This window comes from Panthera uncia, chromosome F2 (assembly GCF_023721935.1).
Source record: "Panthera uncia isolate 11264 chromosome F2, Puncia_PCG_1.0, whole genome shotgun sequence".
Classification (NCBI taxonomy): domain Eukaryota; kingdom Metazoa; phylum Chordata; class Mammalia; order Carnivora; family Felidae; genus Panthera; species Panthera uncia.
The window spans coordinates 12,913,435-12,936,685 of NC_064812.1; the positions used below are offsets into that span (position 1 = coordinate 12,913,435).

At 49.4% G+C, this 23,251-nt stretch overlaps 1 long non-coding RNA gene across 7 annotated transcripts in view; it reads right to left on the reverse strand.

The window, feature by feature from the left end:
- The window catches only part of LOC125924408 (uncharacterized), a 203,112-nt gene that overhangs the window by 78,976 nt on the left and 100,885 nt on the right, over positions 1-23,251 (reverse strand). The window contains exon 4 of one of the 7 annotated variants that reach the window (XR_007458404.1): positions 17,736-23,204. The exons of the other annotated variants lie outside the window; for them this stretch is intronic. This is a non-coding gene — a long non-coding RNA (uncharacterized LOC125924408). Of the gene's footprint in view, positions 1-17,735; positions 23,205-23,251 lie in introns of those variants that run through there. 7 annotated transcript variants of the gene reach the window in all.

The following is a 23,251-nucleotide window of genomic DNA, read 5'->3' on the forward strand; positions in this document are numbered from 1 at the left end:
AAAAATCAGAAGAAGAATGGCATTTTGTGACACGATAATTATCTGAAATTCAAATTTCGGTGCGCAAAAACAAAGCTTTATCGGGGCACAGCCACGACCGGTCACAATGCGTTGTCCAGCACTGCTGTTGTGCTACAATGGCACAAAGCAGCCGCCACAGAGACCACACAGCCCGAAGCATCTGCTCTCTGGCCCTTTGCACAGAAAGTCTGCAGACCCTGGTCTGACGCATCCCCCGCTCGGGAAGCCTCTGCAAGAACCCTGCCCAGATCGGCCCCTCACCGGGGTTCTGGTTCTAGGACTCACACCCGATCACAACACACAGTCGATCCTCGCCACTCTCTGGATCCTGGATTGTGAACTGGCCGACTCGCTAAAATTCATCTGTAATCCCCAGTCCGTGGCACTTTCACAGCCTTTTTCAGATACTCCCAGGGTGGCCAAAAAAAAAAAATTTTAAGTTGTCCGGCTTGTATGTTCCCCGCTGAGGTTGGACAAGGTGACATTCTGCTCTGTTCTCAGCGCTCAAGCTGCAAAGAAGTGTCTTTTCTGAGGTCTATGTGGTGCCACGTTTTCCTTATTTTTGTGCTTTTTTTTTTTCCCTCTTGGTGGTGTCGCCGTTTAAGAGGGCCTGTAGGTGCAGTGCCTTAGTGCTGTCTAGTGTTCCTAAGCTCAGAAGCTACGGTGTGCCTTCTGGAGAAAAGACGTGTGTGAGATGAGCTTCACTCAGACCATGAGCTCCAGTGCTGTTGGCCATGGTTTAACGCTAATGAATCGACAATATATATTAAAGAAGGTGCCTTTCAACAGAAACACACATAAAACAAGGTTATGGATGGATGGATCGATGAAAATGTTGTGGCCAGAGGCCCCCAGACCCTCGCCCTGTCTTTCTCCCCGGGGCCATGATGCAGTATTCACTCATTCAGTGTCTCCCTCCACTTTATACAACGTAACCATGGCAACTAACGAGACTCAACTATATTTGCTTTCACGATCCGCACTCTCACCTTAGTTCTCCACCAAAGCGTAAGTTGCTTGGGGCCAGGGGCTGTGGCTTGCCCATATCTCTGTCTGGGACACCACAACAGAATCGGCCATGTCCCCCTTCACCTACCTCCTGGTGAGGAGTGCAGAGTAGGAAGGGCCCTTATAAACCTTCATCTCCGTGCTCCCTTCCACCAGGTGACAGCACAGGGTGGCCGCTGAACCTCACCATCCTCTTACAGAGATTGGCCATCATCTCCGCACCTGCCTTGGGTTGTGGAGGGGTTTCAGCGAGCCGACGCAAGTAAGCACTCGGCTCCTGGCCACCAGCGAGCGCCGAGTGAGCTCTTATTATCTGGGAAACTTCCAAGGAAGATGCCCCTTTTCTTTCTCAGGAAACTGTCACTACGCTTGACCACACTCTACCAAAAACCCCCTTTCCATACATCGAAACCCAAACCCTCCTGTAGATTCTGCTGAGTTCTCGGTGGAAACATCTAGAAAGGACAGGCAAGTAGAGCCACACGGCCCCATAGGAGCCATCAGGAACTTGTCGATCCATCAACGGTTTTTGGCAAAATACTGTGACACACACAGAAAGAGACTGACCTCTCCCTAATCTCATCCCCACATGTCAAACGTGCCACCAACTTAGTTTACAAATTAGCCTGTGAAGAAAAATACACAGAAAAAATCCATTACCCTGTAAGGTCAAGCTACAACAGAAAAGAGGAGGGGGAAATATTGCACATGATAAAGGGCAGAGTTTGTAATACACATAACACGAGGGTGCATTCATAAACCCAAGCTTAGCCGTATGCAACACTAAAGGGAGGTATTTAAGTTTATTGATTTATTTTGAGAGAGAGAAAGTGAATGGGAGAGGGGCAGAGAGAAGGGGAGAGAGAATCCCAAGCAGGCTCCACGTTCTCATCAGAGAGCCTGTGGTGGGGCTTGATCTCACAAACCAAGAGATCGTGACCTGAGCCGAAATGAAGAGTTGGAAGCTTAAACAACTGAGCCCCCCAGGCGCCCCTAAAGGAAGGGATTTATAGCAGAAGTGCTCGCCAGAAGTTTAGGGTCCCCGTTCTAGAGCTCAGTTACCTCTAGGCAGTCATCACCGAGGCAGGGATTACATTTCTCAGCCCCTCACTTCAGGGTAAGGACGATGTGCCCAGTTCTCACCGACAGAATGCAAGGGAAGGATTGTATGCCACTTTCGGGACATGTGTGTAAGAAGTGGGTGTCCTTCTCTATTGTCCCTTCCCTCTGCTAGCTGGCTAGATTTCAAGTTGTTGAAGGGATGGACAGACTTGAATCTTCCAATCATTGCAGTAGGAACACTGCACTCTGACCAGGAACATCCCCCGGGGGCTGTTCTGTAAGAAACAGGCATCTTCTGTGCTGAGCTACTAAAACATGGAGGTTTATCTGTTACAGCATCCAGAGTTACCCGCATGAACAGTCCCACTTTTTTTGGTCTTTGTCAGATGAGAAAACTGGGCTCAAAGTGGTAGATTAAACACATTGAGACAAGGTCACACTGCTAGTAAGGTGTTGATTTCCATCAGTTGCTTAGAAAGTTTCTGAAGTCTACGACCTTTCTGTAAGACTTGACGGCTCACATGCTAAGAGTTCTCTGAATGCCCTGAGAGTCCAGATAAAGAAGGGTGCAGGGAAAATACTTGGGAGGCACGAAGCACCTTAGAAATAACCAAGGTGCATCGTCGTCAGTTTCCTTGTCCGTCCACATTCCCGTTAGTTAGCCAGGTTCAGTCCATCCAGAATTTCATTTCTGCTGGAAGCAGAGGAAGCACGTGTGGTCACAGGCGTACCTAACTATAGCCAAAGCCTTCTTATTACTTTGAGATGGGCTAAAAAAAAAAAAGCCTATCCTTTCCACCCATCGGGTCCCCCCCTCTCAGAACCCCAGTCTGTGCTCTGGGTTCTGAGCACTGCACACGGCCAGGATGCTTCACAGGGGCCAAAGAAGTTATCAGAAATGAGTACTGGATGTGACAGGGAAGCAAGTTGTGCAGACAGGGGCATTTCGAGGCCCTCACGCCCCTGCTCGCAATTAGTCAACTTCTTGCAGTGATGAGAATCTGAGGATGTCACAAAATAGTGACCTTGTCTGGCAGCTCCCATGAGGAAGGGCTGTTTCAGCAGCATCATGAGACTCTACAAGTGTGCATGGATTCAAAACATTAACTAACCTCTGTTCGCAGATAAGGATTCCCGGAGAAAAGATACTGAATCTGTCCATGCATTTGACGTGTACCTAGTGTGTGTCAGGCAGTGACCTAAACCAAAGTGGGACACAACCCCTCACCTTGAAAATCCAGGCTTGCCGAGAGAGACACATACTTCCAGCCCACACATTTTGAGGGCTGCCTATCCCGTGGGTTCCCATTTTTCAGAGCGTCCGTGATGGTCCAAACCCATATGCACTTGCCCATCCGTCCTTCCCGGGAGACTGTGAGGCCTTCCATAAAGGTCTTTTCACCTGTGTGACCCTAACATTTAGCCCAGGTTCTCTGGATGTGCTGCTCGAACTGAACCAAGTGAAGGAAGGAAGGAGGGAAGGAAGGAAGGAAGGAAGGAAGGAAGGAAGGAAGGAAGGAAGGAAGGACGGACACTGGGAATACAAAAATCAACAAAATGTATCTCCTAAGCCCAAGGCATGATTGTAGATTAATACTGAGGGTGGACAGATAAGCAATTACAGTGAGTCCAAGGACATCACACGTGTAAAGTAAAAAAATAAAGGCGAATCAATTAGCTCTGGCAGGCACAGTCTCCCCACAACAAGTAGGCATGAATTAGAACCATTTGTTACACATCCCATATCCTGACTTTTCTCACCACAGCATCCCCTGCACATTATTATAATCTTTGTTCATCATCTGTCCCCTTCAAAGACAAAATTCTCCAAGGAGTAGAGACTGCTTCTCTCTTGTCCATTTCCCAGCACCCGGAAGTGCTCGATAAACATTTGTGGAGCGGATATATTGGTTAGGGGAAAAAAAACATACCATAACTCCATAATATACACATAATTATATAGCTATGTGGTGATATGCTTACACACAGGAAAAAGAGTCTAACTGTGTCATGAAAGAAACGGGAACATTATACACACACACACACACACACACACACACACACACACACACACACAACTCGTGGCTACTACAATGACCTGACGGAGCCCAAGCTATTCACCAGTCGTCGTTCCCAGGGTGAGTCCTCACAAAAGCCTCAGGAGGACGTTAGCATCGTTATTTGACAGAGGAGGAGGAGGAGACAGGTAGAGGCACAGAGGATGTGAAGGTGGCTGGCCCAAGGTCACAAAGCTGGTACAGACAAACACTGTGTGACTTCACACGGGATCCCACCTCAAGTCAGGAGAGTCGGAGGGAAGGAGAAAGGAAATCACTTCCGTAAAGCAGACAGCCACCATCACAGGGCCAGGCAGACCCCAGGGACAGGGCAGACCCCAGCCTCAGCAGACTAACCCGTGAAGCTGCAAACACGAATATGCAGTTTGGTGATTCTCAATCATCTGAAGAAACTTAAAAACACTGAAGCCCAGGGGCACCTGGGTGGCTCAGTTGGTTGAGTGTCCGACTCTCGGTTTCAGCTCAGGTCACGATCTCATGTTTCAGGAGTTTGAGTCCCACATCAGACCCTAAGCTGACAGCACGGAGACTGCTTGGGTTTCTCTCTCTCTCTCTCTCTCTCTCTCTCTCTCTGTCCCTCCCCCACCTGTGCTGTCTCTGTCTCTCTCAAAATAAGTAAATAAATTTAAAAAAAATTTATAAACAAAAAACAGAAAAAAACCCACTGAAGCCCAGATCCTGCCAAGACCAATTAAATCCTAGTTTAGAAGGTGTGGGGTGGGGAGCACAGGAATTGGATACTGGTATTTTTTGCAAGCTCCTGGGTGACACTGGTGTGCAGACAGGGCTGAGGACTCCTGGGTGAGAGGTCTGCACACCTTCCCAGAGCTCTGGCAGGAGGAACTGGGAATCAGGCCTGAGTACAAGAAAGAATGACTTGACTGCTTGACCGGTTTCCCTAGCTGAGCCTTCCACGCACCTGCAACTGTATCCCGAAACAGGGTCTCTGTCAACCGTGCCCGTGGCCACGAGCTGCGTGCCCGGCAGTGCCAACGGGGCAGGCTCACAGGTGCTTGGAGGGAATGACCACCACCTGCAAACCTAATCTCTCCGCAGTAGGGGCTGGAGACCTTGCAAAAGTCACTCGACACTCTGAGCGTGTTTTCTCACCTGCAAAATGAGAATCATCATGAAGCAAGGACGAAAGGGGATGTGGATGCTGAGAATTCACTAAGATGGAAAACAACAAAACCAGAAGAAGACACCACTTACAGACAGTGTTATCACTGCCAACCTGGAGCAGCTGGGTAGAGTGGTGGGTACAGCAGGGATGTGGGTTCAAGCCTGACTTGACCTTCACTATGGAGTCAAGAAACCACTCGGCACACATGTCCTTGTTCTGCTGTCCACAGCACAGCAATGGCTCGTGTGCTCATTCCCTCATTCATCAAGCTTGTACTGGGCATCACCCACAAGGCTGTTAGATAAATCCAATGACATAATACATATGAACATGCTCTGGAATATTGCAACCTGCTCTACAAATGAGAGGCTATGCTCCTGTGTGCAATGATTAATCATGGACTCAGAGGCTCTCAGGGTCTACAGGGACCTCCCATCCCATCCCCTCTCAGTCCAGTGTGGTCTCCACATGGATCTCTCCAACGATGAGCCCCTGACTGCTGTTTGAGACCACTCAGTTCATCCATTAAGGCTCCGTTTCCTTTGCTCCGTTGATATGTCTGCCTGTTCTCCCCACTGCTCTCAATCTTAGTTCTGACCTTTGAGGCCACGTAAGACATAACTGACTTACTGTCATCCTCCTGCATTCCTGATTGGAGATGACCATCATGAAAGTCCACCTCAACCTCCCAACTCCTGTCCAGTCTTCTCCGCATGAAGCTAAGGCAAACATTGAGTCCCCTGTCTCCGTCAGCTTGAGCTGCCACAACAAAATACTACAGACTGGGTGGCTTAACCAACAAATTCATTTTCTCATAGTTCTGGAAGCTGAACTCCAAGATCAAAGTGTTGACGGGCTTAGGTTCTTCTGAGGCCTCTCTTTTTGGGTTGCACATCACTACCATCCTGCCATGTCCTCCTATTAGGGGAGGAAATAGACATCAAGCTCTCTAACATCTCTCCTTACGCAGGGGACTAATCCTATCATGGGGCCCCACTGCCATGACCCATCTAAACCTAATCACCACCCAGGGAGCTCGTCTCCATAAACCATCACCTCGAAGGTTAGGGCTTCACCATATGAATTTGGGCGGGGGGGGCGCGGGGACGCAATTCAGTCCATGATACTTCCCCCCATAAGGTTTTCTTGCGAAGCATTAGCAAATCTTATTCAGACACTGTGTACCCACAATGCCTACAAAGCATTTGGTATATGTGTGGAGAAAACAAATATGAATTACCTGCCCCCAAGACACTCTGGTCTAAAGAGGGTCACTACCTACATGTAAGAGGTTCCCGCACCCTAAGAAAGGATGGGCCATAAGCCAGGGATAGGAAGTTCACAGGAGAGTCAAAGAGGTCACAGTAAGAGGAAAACATAGCCCTGCCCTTTGATCAGCTTTTATTACAGAGGTGGGGGGCGCCTGGGTGGCTCAGTCGGTTGGGCGTCCGACTTCGGCTCAGGTCATGATCTCGCGGTCCGTGAGTTCGAGCCCCGCGTCGGGCTCTGTGCTGACTGCTCAGAGCCTGGAGCCTGTTTCCGATTCTGTGTCTCCCTCTCTCTCTGCCCCTCCCCTGTTCATGCTCTGTCTCTCCCTGTCTCAAAAATAAATTAAAAAACGTTATTACAGAGGTGGTGACTCTGGAGCTGAAATCAGGAGATTCTTGTTCATTCACTACAGTGCCTTCTCTTGCTTACAAGGCTCCGAGCTCCGAGTGGCGGATGTAGCCATGAGCACGGCAAAAAGCCAGTAGCCTCTACAGAACTGGATTTTGTTTTCTGCTACAGGAGTGCGATCCTTAGAAGTGGGAGGGGTCACGCCAGACTTCTCTGTACCCTTCATCCCCAGCATAGTACCTCACCCTGAGTAGATGCTCAACGACAGGATCTCCTAAAACAACAAGTGAACACTGAGACCTCTCCAAAGACAGCCTTTATCACCAGAGGTAGTTTGCTAAAGGGTGGCCACGTGTCTTCCTAAATGCCAGAGGCCCACCCACTGATTATTAAGGAGAGCCAAGGGCTGCAGGAGATTGCTGAGCCGTCAAAGCCACTATAACACTGTTCTTGTGCAGACAGAGGGCGACCAGGACTGGCCTGGCCTTTTTTTTTTTTTTTAATTTTTTTTTACTGTTTATTTATCTTTGAGACAGAGAAAGAACACAAGCAGGGGAGGGGCAGAGAGAGACAGAGACACAGAATCTGAAACAGGCTCCAGGCTCCGAGCTGTCAGCACAGAGCCCGACTCGGGGCTCGAACCCACGGACTGCAAGATCATGACCTGAGCCAAAGTCGGATGCTCAACTGACTGAGCCACCCAAGGCGCCCCTGGACTGGCCTTTTGAAGACGACTCACCACCCAAAGTCCAGGTCTTGATGACAGGTTAAATCCTATAAAAATTGAAATTTGGTGGAAAAGCTGGGCGCTCTGTTGCTGCCCACTGAGCTACAGGTCTTGGGAGAGGGCTGGCGACCGGGCCCTGGGATTTCCTGGAAGTGCCTGGAGCATTTCCCAGCTTGCTAGATGAAGGCAACGGTGTGGAGGTCACTGAAACACCTGTTGCATCCTGTGAAACTGGGCTGCCCTGAGACCTTTCAAGTGGAAAGTGAGACAGAATACAGCTTAAGGCACGGATCGGCACCATGGATCCTTGAGGAGCAGGATGTCCAAGGAAGCGTGCACTGCAGTCCTGAAAAGCAGATGTACAGGCACCAGGCTTGAACAAAGTGTAACTTATATTTGGGTTCCTGTCAATCTCCTCCAACACTGAGTGAGAGATTCTCGCTGTTCAGCCTTGGAAACACTTTTACCTTTCTTTATCAGGTGACTTTCCTGAAATCAAGCCTTACTGAGCTACGATTCTTATTCAAATGTATTTCCTATGCCAGGATCTTATTGACAAGAAACTTAAAAGGACTGCGTGCCAAAATCACCAGCACAACAGTTTATTTTCAGCATCCTTTTATACTAATATTTATGCGAATGGTAATTTAATGTTAAAATATTTTGTACTAAAATACCGCATATTTTTACTTCACATAGAACTGGGATGCTACAGTGTGGCTTCCCCTTGGTCATTTCAAACACTAAAGGGGCACCCAGATGGCTCAGTTGGTTAAGCGTCCGACTCTTGATTTTGGCTCAGGTCACGATCTCATGGTTCGTGGGTTCAAGCCCCACATCTGGCTGTGTAATGGCAGCACAGAGCTTGCTTGGGATTCTCTGTCTCCCTCACTCTCTGCCACTCTGCTGCTCTCTCGCACTCTCTCCTCTCTCTTAACAATAACTAAATACTAAAAAAAAAAAAAACAAAAAACCAAAAAAAAACCACTGAAGACAAGGCGTCTATAGCCATTTGCCTGTATATCTATCTATATGTTTATACTGCTCAGATCCACATACAATACATAAGGATTGGCACAACCACGACCAATGTCAGATTTGCCAAGCATTAGACTTTTTTAAATGTGTTTCTCAAAATCTCATACACACACACACACACACACACACATCTATTTGCAAAACATCACAGAGTTTTGTCTTAACATCTTTAGACAAAAAAGTCTCACAGTTCTATTCATGCTTGCCTTTGGGTACAATGTGACAGGGAGGACCTGGAAAAAAAAAAACAGTGAAAGGGGACTAGTAAGAATTTCTAGGGAATTATTAAGAATTTCAGTATAATGGTACCTGTGTCTTACCCGGGACATAGAATGGGCCCTTCAATGTAGTACATGTTTTAAAAGACTGAGATACTTTGTTATGTGATGGTCTTTTTAGTTATTTTCAATGTTTATTTTTGAGAGAGAGAGCACAAGCGGGGGAGGGCAGAGAGAGAGAGGGAGACACAGTATCCAAAGCAGGCTCCAGGCTCTGAGCTGTCAGCACAGAGCCCAACGTGGGCCTCGAACTCATGGACCGTGAAATCATGACCTGAGTCGAAGTCAGACGCTCAACCAACTGAGAGCCACCCAGGGGCCCCTGTTACGTGATGGTTTTATTGTAGCGAAAACAATTTCTGATCACAGACTTTCTGAAAATCTTGTCATTTCTTTTACCATACTTACTGGAAGATGATCTTTTTGTTGAAATGCTGAACTTTTTCGCTTCTTTTCCATAGCCTTTGATTGAAAAAAAAAATTGTTTCTACTAATGAAGTAAGCAGACATCTAATATTTTATATGCTTTTCAGCTGTGTAATTTAATTTTGGGATACTTCATTATTAGCTTATGTCATTGAAAGAGTGGTGATGTGTATGAATATTGGTTCAACCATATATTTATAATGTCTGGGAATATGTGGCTATAATGCTGTGGGAGAAAGAATTTGGCCGAGTTTACTTGCCTGCAAAAAAAAAAAAAAAAACCTAGCGCAAGAGCTTAACTAAGTGAATACTGAAATGAAGAGAACATCCTAGAATGGACATAGCTTCTGGTTCCTAGACGAACCTGGCTGTGGCTTTCAGGCTGCCATCCCACACCGAGCCCCTAAACCTCACTGGGTAGCTGGAAGGATCAACAGCATAAAGCTTGGGAGAGCTCAGCATTTTGCCCAGCATAGCGACGGTTGGATAAAGACATGTATATATTCTATTTTTACTGGTATCACCATCATTATAATGAGTACCGAGAGAAGCATCCACGGAAACACCATGCCAGAACAAGGCAAAGAATCCAGAATGCAGAAGTGGGACCAGCCTGTAGGAGCTACCAGAGCTCATGGGGCAGCCCAGTGAGCAGAAGGAAGCAAACAAACTGTTCTGGAGAATGAATCCAAAAGGAGGCAAGAGGCAGGGACCAGTTCTTGCAGGAGCTCATCCACTGAACACACCAGAGGCTACAGGGCACTTCTTTGTATCCGTTTCCTTCACTGATAAGTTGCAACAGTGTTACCTAGTAGTGGGGACATCACAGTAGTCAACTTGGAACGGCTCTCAGCACACAATGGACCTTCAAGAGGTGTTAACTTTTGTTCGTGTTTCTCCCTTCTTGAATCAAGGAGCATTGGCTCTAAAACAAGAAAACGAACCTATATGCAAACATAAATCCAAGTAAATGAAATTTTACATAAACTACTAAAGCCTAGTGATCATTGAAAAAAAAATCCCCGGGAGGAGCCGATCACGGTTCACTCACGAACTGGGTTTCGAGACATCAAGTACCACTTAACTAATCACTGGTCCTTAGAGGAGCAAATAGGATGACTGTCGGGTGTAATTTACACTCCCCTGGGGAGCCTAGAAGAATGTGCGCTCAGGAATAAAGTTCTCCCTAAAGTTTCCAAGGAAGAACGATGGCCGGCTTCCTCGGATAAAGGGAAGATGAGTCAGCTGGTTTCACCGTTAACCGGCGTGGACTGCAGGTCCCCCTGTGCCCCTCCAACCGACAGATTTGTTAAGGATCAGACGAGGAAAGCAGACAGTGGATGCAACACCGGGCGAGTGTTCGCTGGGTAAGACTTTTTGTGTGGCACTGCCTGGGTGCAGGAGTATGCAACAGGGATGGGGCTGGATGGAGGTCATCAAGACTAAACACACAAGTGCACAAGCCACTTTTCCATGCTAATATCCAAACAGGCTCTTTGTTTAGAAAACAAGAGTCAAAGTAGCAGCTCCTACTTTCTCACACCTTCCAACTGCATTTCCCAGAAATATCTGCTCACAAGAAGTACTAACCCTTCTCAGAATTTCTCCGTGTCGATAAAAACGCATTTGCACATTTTGCTCCGTCTCGTTTTACAAAAGCGGGCTGGTTCTATACAAAAAGTACGACTCGTCTTCAATTAATTGATTATGGACACCTCTCTAAAATCGTATATATTGATTTATGTTATTTGTATTTAAATTCTTATTTTTTGTAAATTTTTCACTTCCGAGTGCCAAAAAGTGTTGGCACATTGCCAAAGAGTGTTTACAGATTCAATGAATTCCCATAGTCTTGCAATTTCTCAGTACTGACGTCCTGTGTAACCACAGCACAATTACCAAGTTGTACCAGGAAATTAAGATTAATATAATACGACTGCTTAGTCCAAAGATTTACTGAGATTTTACCAAAGGTGTCTTTTCTAATTCAGAATCCAATCCGGGGTCCCCTAATGCACTCACCTGCCCCATCCCTTAGTCTCCTTTAATCTGGAACCGTTCCTCAGTCTTGCTTTGTCTTCCATTTTTGAAAAGTACTGACCAGTTATTTTGTCGAATGTCCCTCAATTTGGTTTTCTCTCACTATTCCTCATTGTTAATTTCAGCGCTTGTGGTTCTGGCAAGAATTCCATGGAACCAGTGGCTGACTCAACGGCTGGGGTAGGGATGGCACAAGAGGGGACTAGCCTATCCCGTCGTGCCAGAAAGCAAGGCAGTCCTCAAAACATGTGGAGGAAATGTCGACAGGACACAGCGCTCAACCTGAAAGGCCCCCCGGGGCCAGATCTAGAAAAATTTCAGCAAAAAGTAACTGCAGTTATCAATAATACCCATATAGTAAAAATGCATGGGCTCATACCAGTACAAATCATTACATTTCTTTGAGTGGAAAAGTAAGCTCTTCCTTATGTTAGAATCCCAACTGGGGCGCCTGGGTGGCTTGGTCAGTTAAGCGTCCGACTTCAGCTCAGGTCATGATCTCACCATCCGTGAGTTCAAGCCCCGTGTCGGCTCTGTGCTGACTGCTCAGAGCCTGGAGCCTGTTTCGGATTCTGTGTCTCCCTCTCTCTCTGCCCCTCCCCTGTTCACGTTCTGTCTCTCTCTGTCTCAAAAAGAAATAAAAACGTTAAAAAAAATTAAAAAAAAAAAAGAATCCCAACTGGTAAGTACAGAAATAATGACGAAATGGACAACCACTGTTTGGCAAGTACCAACAGTTGAATAGTTAGTTTCAAGCAGATAATCAATGATGGGTGCTAAAATTAGGTAGGTACAAGCAAGATAAGAAACCCAATATTTACATAGTTTCAAAGTATCTCCTGACAAGATACTTAAAAATACTAACTTTATAGTGGAGAAAACTGGCCAACACCGCCTTCATCCAGGGATCAAGGTCAATATAATCAGTAAAGGGACAAGCCAACAGACAAGTGCTTCCTGATCTGATGCACTGAGGAGGGCACATCTCACTCTTCTTAGTGACTGTTGAGTAGGAAATTGTCAATCATTGTCAATCAGTCTTCCAGGTTCTGCTATTTTATCAATGCTGTAAAATGAGTATCTTTTGCAACTTGTCTTACTATTTCTAGAAGACAGACTGACTCATCAGAAGCGCACACACTCTAAACCTTAAGAGGCCCCTTAAGGGCCTGCCAAAGCTTCCTTCAACAAACTCGGTCTGATTCATCACCGCCTTGGCCCCCCAGCAGTGCATGAGAGTGCCCACTTTCCCTGGCCAACATCCATCGCTACAGTCCGCTGGAATGTCCAACGCAGGAGCAAAGGAAACCAGCTATGGCTGTGCCAGCACCAGGGCAGATGCTGTGAGCAGGAGCCACAGGAACAAGGAACGTGGGTCCATCTGTTCGTTGGAGACCTTTTCAGAAGGTCAGGGCTCCAGCCAAACAGCAGTCAACAGCATGCACGTGTGCTACAAAAGACTCCCACAAATGTGCAGGGTGCCATATTCACTTGCTATTTGGGAAGGACTCAACAATTTGCATGTGTACCAGTCATCACTGGGCCTCAGCTCCAGATGTCAAGGTAACGAATCTCAGACGATACCAATGCAGGAATGAAGTTTCCCAATCACACTTGCTAATAATGACTACTAACCTTTGTGTTGTGTTTTACAACCCGCTTCATGTCACTTTATGTAACATTTCATAACAACTTCGAGAAAAGCATTACTACCTGTATAAAGAGCAGAAACTCAGTGAGGGGAAGTAACTCACTCTGGAAGCCTCGTGCAGAGTTCATCTGGAGAGCAGTGGCTCTGCTGGCCTGGGTCTCTCCCTCAGGCCTGGACCTTCCTGGTCCGAAGGGCACACACACGTTATCTCATTTCCTCTCCACTGCCACCTGACGAGGCAGGCACCATTATTAATAAGCTTCATTTTGCAAAAAGGAAAAACTGGGCTTTTGCCCAAGTCCTTGCTAGCAGTAAGGGACAGGCTAAGGGCTCCCACTGTGTTATGTGACCTCCAGGCCCATGGTCCTGTGACGGCACTGCTGGGGCTCTTGTCTAGGATCATGGAGACCTTGCTTCCTGTCGACTGTGTCTGAGGCAGTGGGCAGTGAGGGCAGAAGGAGAGCTTCTCATCCTGCCCCCCCCTCCCCAGCCTCCTTTGAGATGGAGAGAGGGAGAGGAAGGGGAAGAAGCTCTGGCAGCTGGGCCAAAGCCCTCCCTTCTCCACTACCCGATAAACCCAATAAATTCTCAGTCACTGATCACCTGCTATATACAAGCTGGCTGGATGCCACGGGCCTGCTTTACGAGCTGGCCTAGAGCAAGACACTCGACGCATAAAGAAACAAAACGGTGGTTCAATACCGACAATGACATCATGAGGGGGAGACGAGACCCACGACTGGATGATACATGAAGGGGCTGAGAAAGGCAGGGCCCAGCAAGGCCTCAGAGCGGGTGGTGCCTACAGTGACCGCCAGAAGCCAGAACGAAGTATCTGCCCCTCACGACTCTCCCACCCTGCTGGGGCAGGCCCAAAGGAGCCACGGCTGCAGGGCAGCAGGGAGGGAGCGGTGGTCAGAAGGGGAAACTGTCGGCAGCTGCTAACAAGTCCCCGGGCAGGCATCATCCCCATGTCCCAGATGTGGAAAGTGAGGGTCAGAGAGGGTAATGAACTTGCCTAAGGCACCCGGCTACTGATGATAAAACGAAATGAAATAAAAAGTGATGAAAAACACCAAGATAAAAGCCAGGGGGAGCTGCAACTGAAGTCAGGGTCTATCTGCCCTACTGGGATTCGGGTTTCTTCTGTAATTCACAAGAGCCAAGGGCAGCGGATTGTGTAATAAAATCCAGAAGGTGGGCCCTGCTACGGACTGAATTGTGTCTCCCCAAAAATGCTTATGTTGAAGTGCCATTCACCAATGGGACTGTATCTGGAGAAAAGGCCTTCGCGGAGGTAATGAGGAATAAATGATGTCATAAAGGTGGAGCCTGGCTCCAAAAGGATGAATGTACTTATAAGAGACACCATACAGCCTGAGTTCTCTCTCTCCCTCTCTCTCTCTCTCTTTCTCTCGCTCGCTCTCTCTACGAGGACACAGCAGGAAGGTACCCATCTACCTGCCAGGAACAGATACTTCACCAGAAATTGAATCAGTCACACCTTGATGTTGGGATCCCTAGTCTCAGAACTGTGTGAAAATTAGTTCCCTGCTATTTAAGCCACCCAGTCTACATACGGTATTTTGTTACAGCAGCCCAAGTTGACTGTGACTGGGCCAGTCTATAAGTCAGACCAGTGGCCTGATGAGTGTGTGTGTGTGTGTGTGTTTTGAGTATGTTCTCAACACTCGTGTTTGAGCACAGCCCCCAAATTCTGCATAAGTATTTTTTTTTTCATTTATATACATAAATGCCTGGATACTATGGAGCTTACAAAAATGAAGACGTTTTCGGGGCGCCTGGGTGGCTCAGTCGGTTAAGCATCCGACTTCAGCTCAGGTCATGATCTCACGGTTCGTGGGTTCGAGCCCTGCATCAGGCTCTGTGCTGACAGCTCAGAGCCTGGAGCCTGCTTTGGATTCACGCTCAGAGACTCATGCTCTGTCTCTGTCTCTTGGAAATGAACAAACATTAAAAAGAAATTAAGATATTTTCTAAAAAAGGAATAAAACAAACAAAAATAGAAGCTATAACGTTTTCTTCGTATACCCTGTTTGGGGTTGAACTGTGTCCCCAGAAAGATATATTGGAGTCCTACCTCCCGGTACCTGTGAATGTGACCTCATTTGGAAATAGGGTCTTTGCAGAAGTAATCAAGTTAAGGTGAGGTCATCTGCGATTAGGATGGACCTGATCCTTTTAAGAAAAGGGAAATTTGAACACGGACACACCAGAGAGAAGCCCAAATGAGGATGGAGACAGAGACAAGGGGAGGTGCAGCTACAAACCAACGATGGCCAATGACTGGCAGACATCACCACACGCTAGGGGGAGAGTCAGGATTCTTCCCTAGAACCTTCGGAGGGAACACGGTCCTGCCACCATCTTGCCTCCTGGCTTCTGATCTGCACAACTGTCTGAGAACACATTAGTCCTGTTTTGAGCCACCTTGTCGGTGGTACTTTGTTACAGCCGCCCTGGCAAACTAATACGCACCCCCGATAAATCCACACAGCCCGTTCTGGAAGGTCCTGAATGAGGAAGGTAACGTATAAAGCAACGCCAGGAAAATGGAATGCATGTACGAAGAAGGCCGGTTTTGGACACAGGTGACCGTCATAATGATCACTATCAATCAGAAAGACCGAGGAATATCACGATTTATCATCCACCACACTGCACCCCAAGGAAGATACGGGTTCGGCGGTGGAGTGACGAAAGGGTTGTCGCCAAGCCCTGTAAGGAGGGCGAGTTCAGGCGATGGTGCTGGGGCAGGGGGCAAGGGGAAAATCCTGGGAGGAGGGCTGTTCTGGCACAAAGGCGACACTCTTCAGTGAGTGGCTGTGGGGGCGGGGGGTGCAGGGTCGCAGGAAGCGTGCCAGAAGCAGCCTCCTGCGGGGTATCGGCAGGGAGGAAACCCCCTGGCAAGCACCGGCCCACGTGCCCTCCCCACGCTGGCCTCACTTTCCCGTCAGCGCTGCCCTGGTTCATTTTGACAAGGCTGTTTCCACCCCGCAGGGGGGACACGCCTCTGCGGACACAGAGGAGCCTGGCCCACCCCGGGGACCAGGGCTCATTGCGGAAAACCCAGAGCATCGCCGCCCGCCCTGCTCAGCGGGCTGTGAACCAGGGGCTGCCGGCGGACCCCCACCCCCACCCCGGGGAGTGCCCGTGGCCGTGGGAGGCAGCAGGAGGTGAGGACGGCCAGCAGTGAGTGGAAGCTGCAGGCCAGCAGGCCTTCCAGGAAGGGCTTGCGGGTGGGTGGTGGGGCCCCCGGGTCACAAGTTTGGACATCCGCTTCGAGCTCAGCTGAGCGAAGGAGACAGGGGTGGGAAATACGGACAGGCGCCCTGCGTGTTAATCAGGGTCCCATCTGGGACGAGGAAGCACACCAGTCGCCTCAACAGGCACAATTTCAGACAAAGAGCCGTTTACTGAACAGGCAGGAGGAGGATCCCAAGGCAGCCCGCCCCCTCAGGGATGGGGTGCGAGAGTGGGGTTCTAAGAAGTCTGGCGGGGCCTGTGGGGGTCCTGGCTGGGGTGTCATCTCCTAGAACAGCCAGTGAGGCTGGTTCCCAGAGTGTGGGACCAAAAAAAACACGCCTGCAAACTGGAAGCCACTGTTGGCACGGGACCACATGCTGCTGCCAAGGGGAGGAAGAGTTGCCGCGGTGACCATGTCAGGAACAGGGGGCAAATGGCAGGGGCGGGGCCCTCCTCCCTCCCAGGCCTGCAGTCCCCTCGGAGCCATCAGATCTGGCCACACTGGGCCAGCGGTCCTCCCGGGCTGGAACCAGAAACCGCGGGCTGGCCACCACTCCCTTTATGTTGGGCATGCACGGGGGGCAAGAGCCAAAAAGTTTACAACTAGTCAGGCACAGACCCGAGCTGGGCAGCCCGGCCCGTACGTCACACCAGGTATCCCAGTTCCTCATCAGCCCTGTGTGCCTCCCAGTTCCCCACCAATCCCTGCTGCGTGCCCACCAGGCCCACATCACTCCCTCACGCTGCCTGCCTGGCCCTGGAGATAAATGAGTTAGAGACACCTGGCAGAAAAGGAAACCAGGTGGGGCATCCCACAGTGTATGTGAATGCCTTCATGCCCATTTGGCGAGCATCAGGTTCCAAGAAGTCAGGGGCATGTGTTTGTCCACGGCTTTATTTTCCCAACAAACTCAGGAGCTGAATGGATGAAGCCTCTCCTTCACTTCGGGGGCTGTGTGAGTCACAACTGAGATGACACAGGGCTTCCCTCAAAGGTTTGGTCTACTTGGAAGATGTGGAAAAGAAAGGAAGAAAGGAAGGAGGGAAGGAAGGAGGAAAGGAAAGAAAAAAGGGAAGGGAAGGGGAAGGGAGGGGAGGGTAGGGAAAGGGGAGGGGAGGGGAGAGGAAGGGAAGGGAAGGGAAGGGAAGGGAAGGGAAGGGAAGGGAAGGGAAAGGAAAGGAAAGGAAAGGAAAGGAAAGGAAAGGAAAGGAAAGGAAAGGAAAGGAGGAGGGAAAAGGAGGGAGGGAGGGAGGAAGGAAAAAAGAAGAAAGGGAGGGAGGGAGGGAGGAAGGGAGAAAGAGAGAGGAAGGCAGGGAGAGACAGGAAGGAAGGAAGGAAGGAAGGAAGGAAGGAAGGAAGGAAAGAAGGAAGGAAGGAAAGGTGAGGGAGGGAGAAGGAAGGAAGGAAGGAAGGGAGAGAGGGAGGGGGCACATTCTAATGCGGTAAGCCAGGGGGCTTAGGAGTGTGGAAAGAGAGGCCAAGCAGTAGGGGTGACATGGAAAAAAGCTTCCTGCAGGACAAGAAGGCCAAGAGACTAGGAAAGGCACACAGGCCCAGAAAGAGCTATGCAAAGGCCAGTGTGCCTGTGATAGCTTCCTGGTCTACAAGCATTCTGGGCAGTACACATTTCTGAGCCTCTGTCCCACTGTGTCTGGCTCACCTTCACTTCTGCTCATGAGACCACACTGCTCACAGGGAAAAATCCAGTGTTCTCAGCCACGGCTTTCTGCCCACATGGACTTTTGGACCTCGCCATTCATCGCCACCCCTGCCAACCAATGTGGCTGAAAAAAAATAAGTCTGTTCAACAGTGCATGAGTTAGAGCTGGGACATCAGTATGAATTCAGTTAGCTTCATATAGATCCATAAGGATACCCATGCAAATATTTATGCACATGTGGGTATATGTGAGTTAGTACACACACACACACACACACACACACACACACATTTTTTTTTCTAGTTTTATTTCTTTATTTTGAGAGAGAGAGCATGAGCAGAGGAGGGGCAGAGAGAGAGAGGGAAGGAGGGAAGGAGGGAGGGAGGGAGGGAGAGAGGGAGGGAGAGAGGGAGAGAGAGGGAGAGAGAAAATCCAAACCCGGTTCAATGCCATCAGCACAGAGCTCGACGTGGGGTTTCAACTCACGAACCATGAGATCAGGACCTGAGCCGAAATCAAGAGTGGGACACTTAATGGACTGAACCACCCAGGTGCCCCTACACACATGTATTTCATCGCTATCCCTGAGAAGGCCTAGGAGCAGTGACACCTCGGTAGCAATGAGCACATCTAGTACCCGCGCCTTGGTTTCTAATCTCATTCTCTGACAAAAGAAACCAGGGGAAATTTCCTCGGGGAAATGGCTGATGCTACGTCTGGGGCAGGAAATACAGAAGTAGGGCCAGAAAGTAAGGAAATGCTCAAAAACAAGCAAACAAACAAAAACTGCCACGATAAGGGGAGGTGTGTGAAACTAATGGTGGAGGGCGTATGTCAAAAGGTCATGGCAGCCAACCGGAAGGGCTCCCAGGGGCCAAGGCTGGAAAAACACGAGCAACGCAATGAATGAAGTCCTACTGCAGTATAATCCAAAGTATACAATAAATATAATACACATCTGTGACGCCACACTGATGTATGTAGACACATACACACACACACAGACACAGACATAGACGTGGGGGCTGGGAGACAGATCTCCTACGGAGAAGGATTCCAAGCAGTTGCTGTAGATCACCACCAAGAGGTAGCACAGTCTCCCACTCCCTAAGTGTGGGCTATATATAGTGACATCTGTCCACGTGGGGGTGGGGGGGACGGTGGGAGAGGGAGAATATTTTACAATGGAGAAATCTGACAAATGGTGGTCAAGGTTAACATCGACAGTGATTACTCAGGTGGTAGCATACAGCCTTGAAATGATGTGATGAAAACAGCACTCTGCCCCCGGGGTCTTCCTTCCCAAAGCCATTATCCCAGTCTACTGCTGAGAAAAACATCAGGCGAATGAATCCTAGCTGAGGGACAATCTACAAAGTACCTGGCCAGTACGCTTCAAAACTGTCAAGGTCATCAAAAATAAGGGACGTCTGAGAAACTGTCACAGCCAAGAGGAACCTAAAGAAACATAGCAACTAGATGTAGTATAGTATACTGGATGGAATCCTTAGAAGTAAAAGGGCATCAGGTAAAAACTGAGGCAATCTAAAAAGTATAAATGATAGTTAACTATAATGCATCAATATTGGTCATTAATCGTAACAAATGTGCCACAGTAACGTAAAAGGTTCCTACCAGGGAAAACTGACTGTGGGGTATATGAGACCATTCAGAAAGGCTGTCACAATTTTCTGGTAAAACGTACAACTGTTCTAAAAATAAAGTCTGTTAAAAAAATGTGTGTGAAGGATAGGCACGGGGGAGTGGACGCACAGGGGGTATAGGTAACAAATTATGACATGTGGAATATTTCCCTGCATTCTGCTCCTGTGATGACCGTCTTACAGTGTTCCCATTCAACTCTGGAAAACGTTATCGGCCTGGAAGGGAACTGGTGTGAACGTGGCCTGTGTAACCTAGAAGGAACTCTGGCAGCCAGCCAGTCGCTGCTTTCACTTATCGCTGGAGACCATTGGGTTCCGAAGGCCCGTAGCGAATGGCCAACGAACCTTCAGCTCAGTGGCCGGGGACGGAGCATCTCAGGTGTCTTTGAGGAGCCAGGCAACAATGTCATTTGGTCCTCAGAACAGCTCACTCTGCAGAGGAGGAAACTGAGGCTCAGAAGCATCCAAGAGCCTTCTTCCCAGTGGTGAAGCAGAGACCAGGGCTCGCGTCTCCTTCCTGGGACCCTTCCCATACCCCTCCCCCACATGGCCAGTTACGGTCTCAATTGCCCCCCAGTCCACCAGGGAAGAAGCAAGATCAGAGAGGATGGCGCTTAAATTATCTTTTTTCCTCTTATTATTACTTTTTTTACTTTTTTTTTTTTTAACATTTATTCATTTTTGAGAGAGCGGGTTGGGGAGGGACAGAGAGAGGGGTGGAACATAGAATCCAAAACAGGCTCCAGGCTCCGAGCTGTCAGCACAGAGCCTGACATGGGGCTCGAACTCAAGGACCGTGAGATCATGACCTGAGCCGAAGTTGGCCGTTCAACTGACTGAGCCACCCAGGCACCCCTTCGTATTTTTATTTGTATGAAACTTCTCCTTAATGCATCTCATTTCCCACAGGCTTGAAGCCAGGGTGCCTCAGCTCCGCAACAGCAGAAAAATGGCCATATGAGTCCTTGAGGCTGAACGCTGTCTGAAGCTAGAGCAGATCAATTCTCTACTTTAATAAAGGTTTCATCTTTGCAGGAGGATAAAAGGAACCCCGCAGGCCAGCTTGCATCTATCCCATGGATGGGTGTTTTCTTCCCAAAGGCACCTGCTACAACCGATTCTGCAAGAGTGACACAACTGGAGGAAAAACGGCTGGACCAGAAGAATGAGAATTCCCAGTAGGCTGGTCATTACTCAGTGACAACAGGGACCCAGAATGCAGCAGCACAGGGCTTCTGGAACCACCCGCATCTCAGAGGAGCCAGGCCACAAGACAGCTGTGTGCCATGTGGGGCTCTGTCACTTATTTCATTACAAACCGAGGAGAAAACCCACCGGAGCCAGTCCCCCGGACAAACCCGGATCCCAGAGGAACAGGGCAGGAAGGGTTTCTCACTGGAGAGAATCTGGTGCCCAAGCTGGGAAGCATCCGGGAGGGAACAGGGGCCGTCCGGGGTAAGAGGCACCGAGAGACCCACTGGGATGGACCGACCCAGGAGGTGGAGCTCTTACTTCGATTCAGGTAATGGTTCTCTCGTTAGTAAAAGCTCCTGGATATCAGCCTCAAGTTAGAAAATAAAAAGGGCTTGAAATGATGCAAAAGCACATAGTACTAATCTGTGCGTCGCACACATTCCATGGGAAGATGCCTTCATTTGCCGTCCAGGGTGTGTTACTGAACCTCCACCCCCTCACATGTTCTGAAAAGTGAGATAATACATGGAAAGTGTTGGGAACGCTATGAATAATACATGTGCGTTACTACTGTATTATTGGTGTTCGTGCCCCACCCAACACCACTACTACTCCCCTGAAAGCAGCACCCTGTTAGCGGTGCCTAATCGCAACTAGTAGGACCCCCAGTGCTCAGCCGCGTCGGGAGGAAGCAGACGGGCGGGCTGCGAGAAGGCACACGCGACTGACGTGAGCAGCTCCTGCGACACGGGGAGCGGATCTGAGACGCGAGGCAGCCCCGTGGGTCACAAAGAGCAAGACCGGGACTCCAGGGCTGCCTCGACTCCCAGGCGCCTGATGCCATGACCACGGGAGTGTTCGGTAAAGAGCGGATCTTGTGTGAGCAAGAAAGACACAAAGTGAGAACTGTCAGCGGGGCGGGGCTTAGGGAAACCCTGCGCCAGGACAGACAGAACAGAGAATAGCTCTTATGGTCACTCCACTGGGCACCTCATTTAAATATTTTTTTATGTTTACTTATTTTTGAGAGAGAGAGAGACAGAGACAGAGCACGAGCAGGGGAGGGGCGGAGGGAGAGGGAGACACGGAATCCCAAGCGGGCTCCAGGCTCCAACCTGTCAGCACAGAGCCCGACGCGGGGCTCGAACTCATGAACCATGAGATCATGACCTGAGCCGAAGTCGCACGCTTAACGGACTGAGCCACCCAGGCACACCAACCGGACACCTTATTTTAAAGATGGGACTGTGAAGGTTCAAAATTGCCGGCCAGGACCCGACACGTAAAGAGGAGCTTTGGGGCCAAGGCAATCAAACCTCCCTACAGCCTGTGGCCTGTGGCCCAAGACGTGCGTCCACCATGCATCTTAGACTGCTCGGGCTGCGTAACTAAACTCCAGAGGCCACGTGGCTTGCACAGCAGACATTTATTTTCTCACAGCTCTGGAGGCAAGAAGTCTGAGGCCAAGGTTCTGGCCCCTTCGGTCTCTGGTGACAGCTCTCTTCTCCGCGGACAGACAGCCACCCTCTTGCTACGTCCTCACAAGACACGAGGTGCGGCTCTCCCACGAGCTCTGCCACCTCTCTTCTTAGAAAGACACTAAGCCAATCAGACCAGGGCCTCACCCTCGAGTTAGCTTCCATACTCCCTGTGCTCAAAAACAGCCACACTGGGGGTAGGGTAGAGAGCGTACAGACATTTAGTCCATAACACTACACAAATACAGTTGTTTGAATGCTATCTCCCCCAGTGTGTTTATCCACTGTTGTCTCCGCAGAGCTGGGGCACCACCCGGCTCACGGTGGGGATGCGGACCAGGGTAGGAGGACGGGGAGGAGTGGCTGTATCCTGCCAGGGCCACCACAGCAGGTGCTGGGGAGGGGGACTCGGAGAGGGAGACCTCCACCCGGGCAGCAGCCACAGAGCAGCCCCGTGATCCCCTCATCCCTTTGCCCCAAGAGGCACTGGGGAGAGAAAGACCCTCATCTTCAGAAGAAAAATCTGGGAGACGGGGAAAGGAAGGCGGCAGAGAAAAATCGCGGGAGAGGGGCACACGGACACACAGATGCAGAGGTGAGGGGCCGCAAAGAGACAGTCCAGACAGGCTGCAGGTCAGATTCGGATTCGGAAGATGCACGTTCGAACTTGAGATGCAGCAGGCAGCAGGGAGGCCTCACCAACACCACCTCTCTGAGTCTGCAGTCCACTCATCTGTGAAATACGGCGTCCCGGTCTGCTCAGCCTGCTCTCACAGGATGCCACTCACAGCAGGTGGCTTAGATGACAGACATTCATCTCTCCCGGTCCTGGTGGCTGGACATCCAAGACATGCTGGCAGATTTCAGGTCCTGGTGTGCAAAAGACAGTCTTCCGGTTTGTGGCCTTACACTGCAGA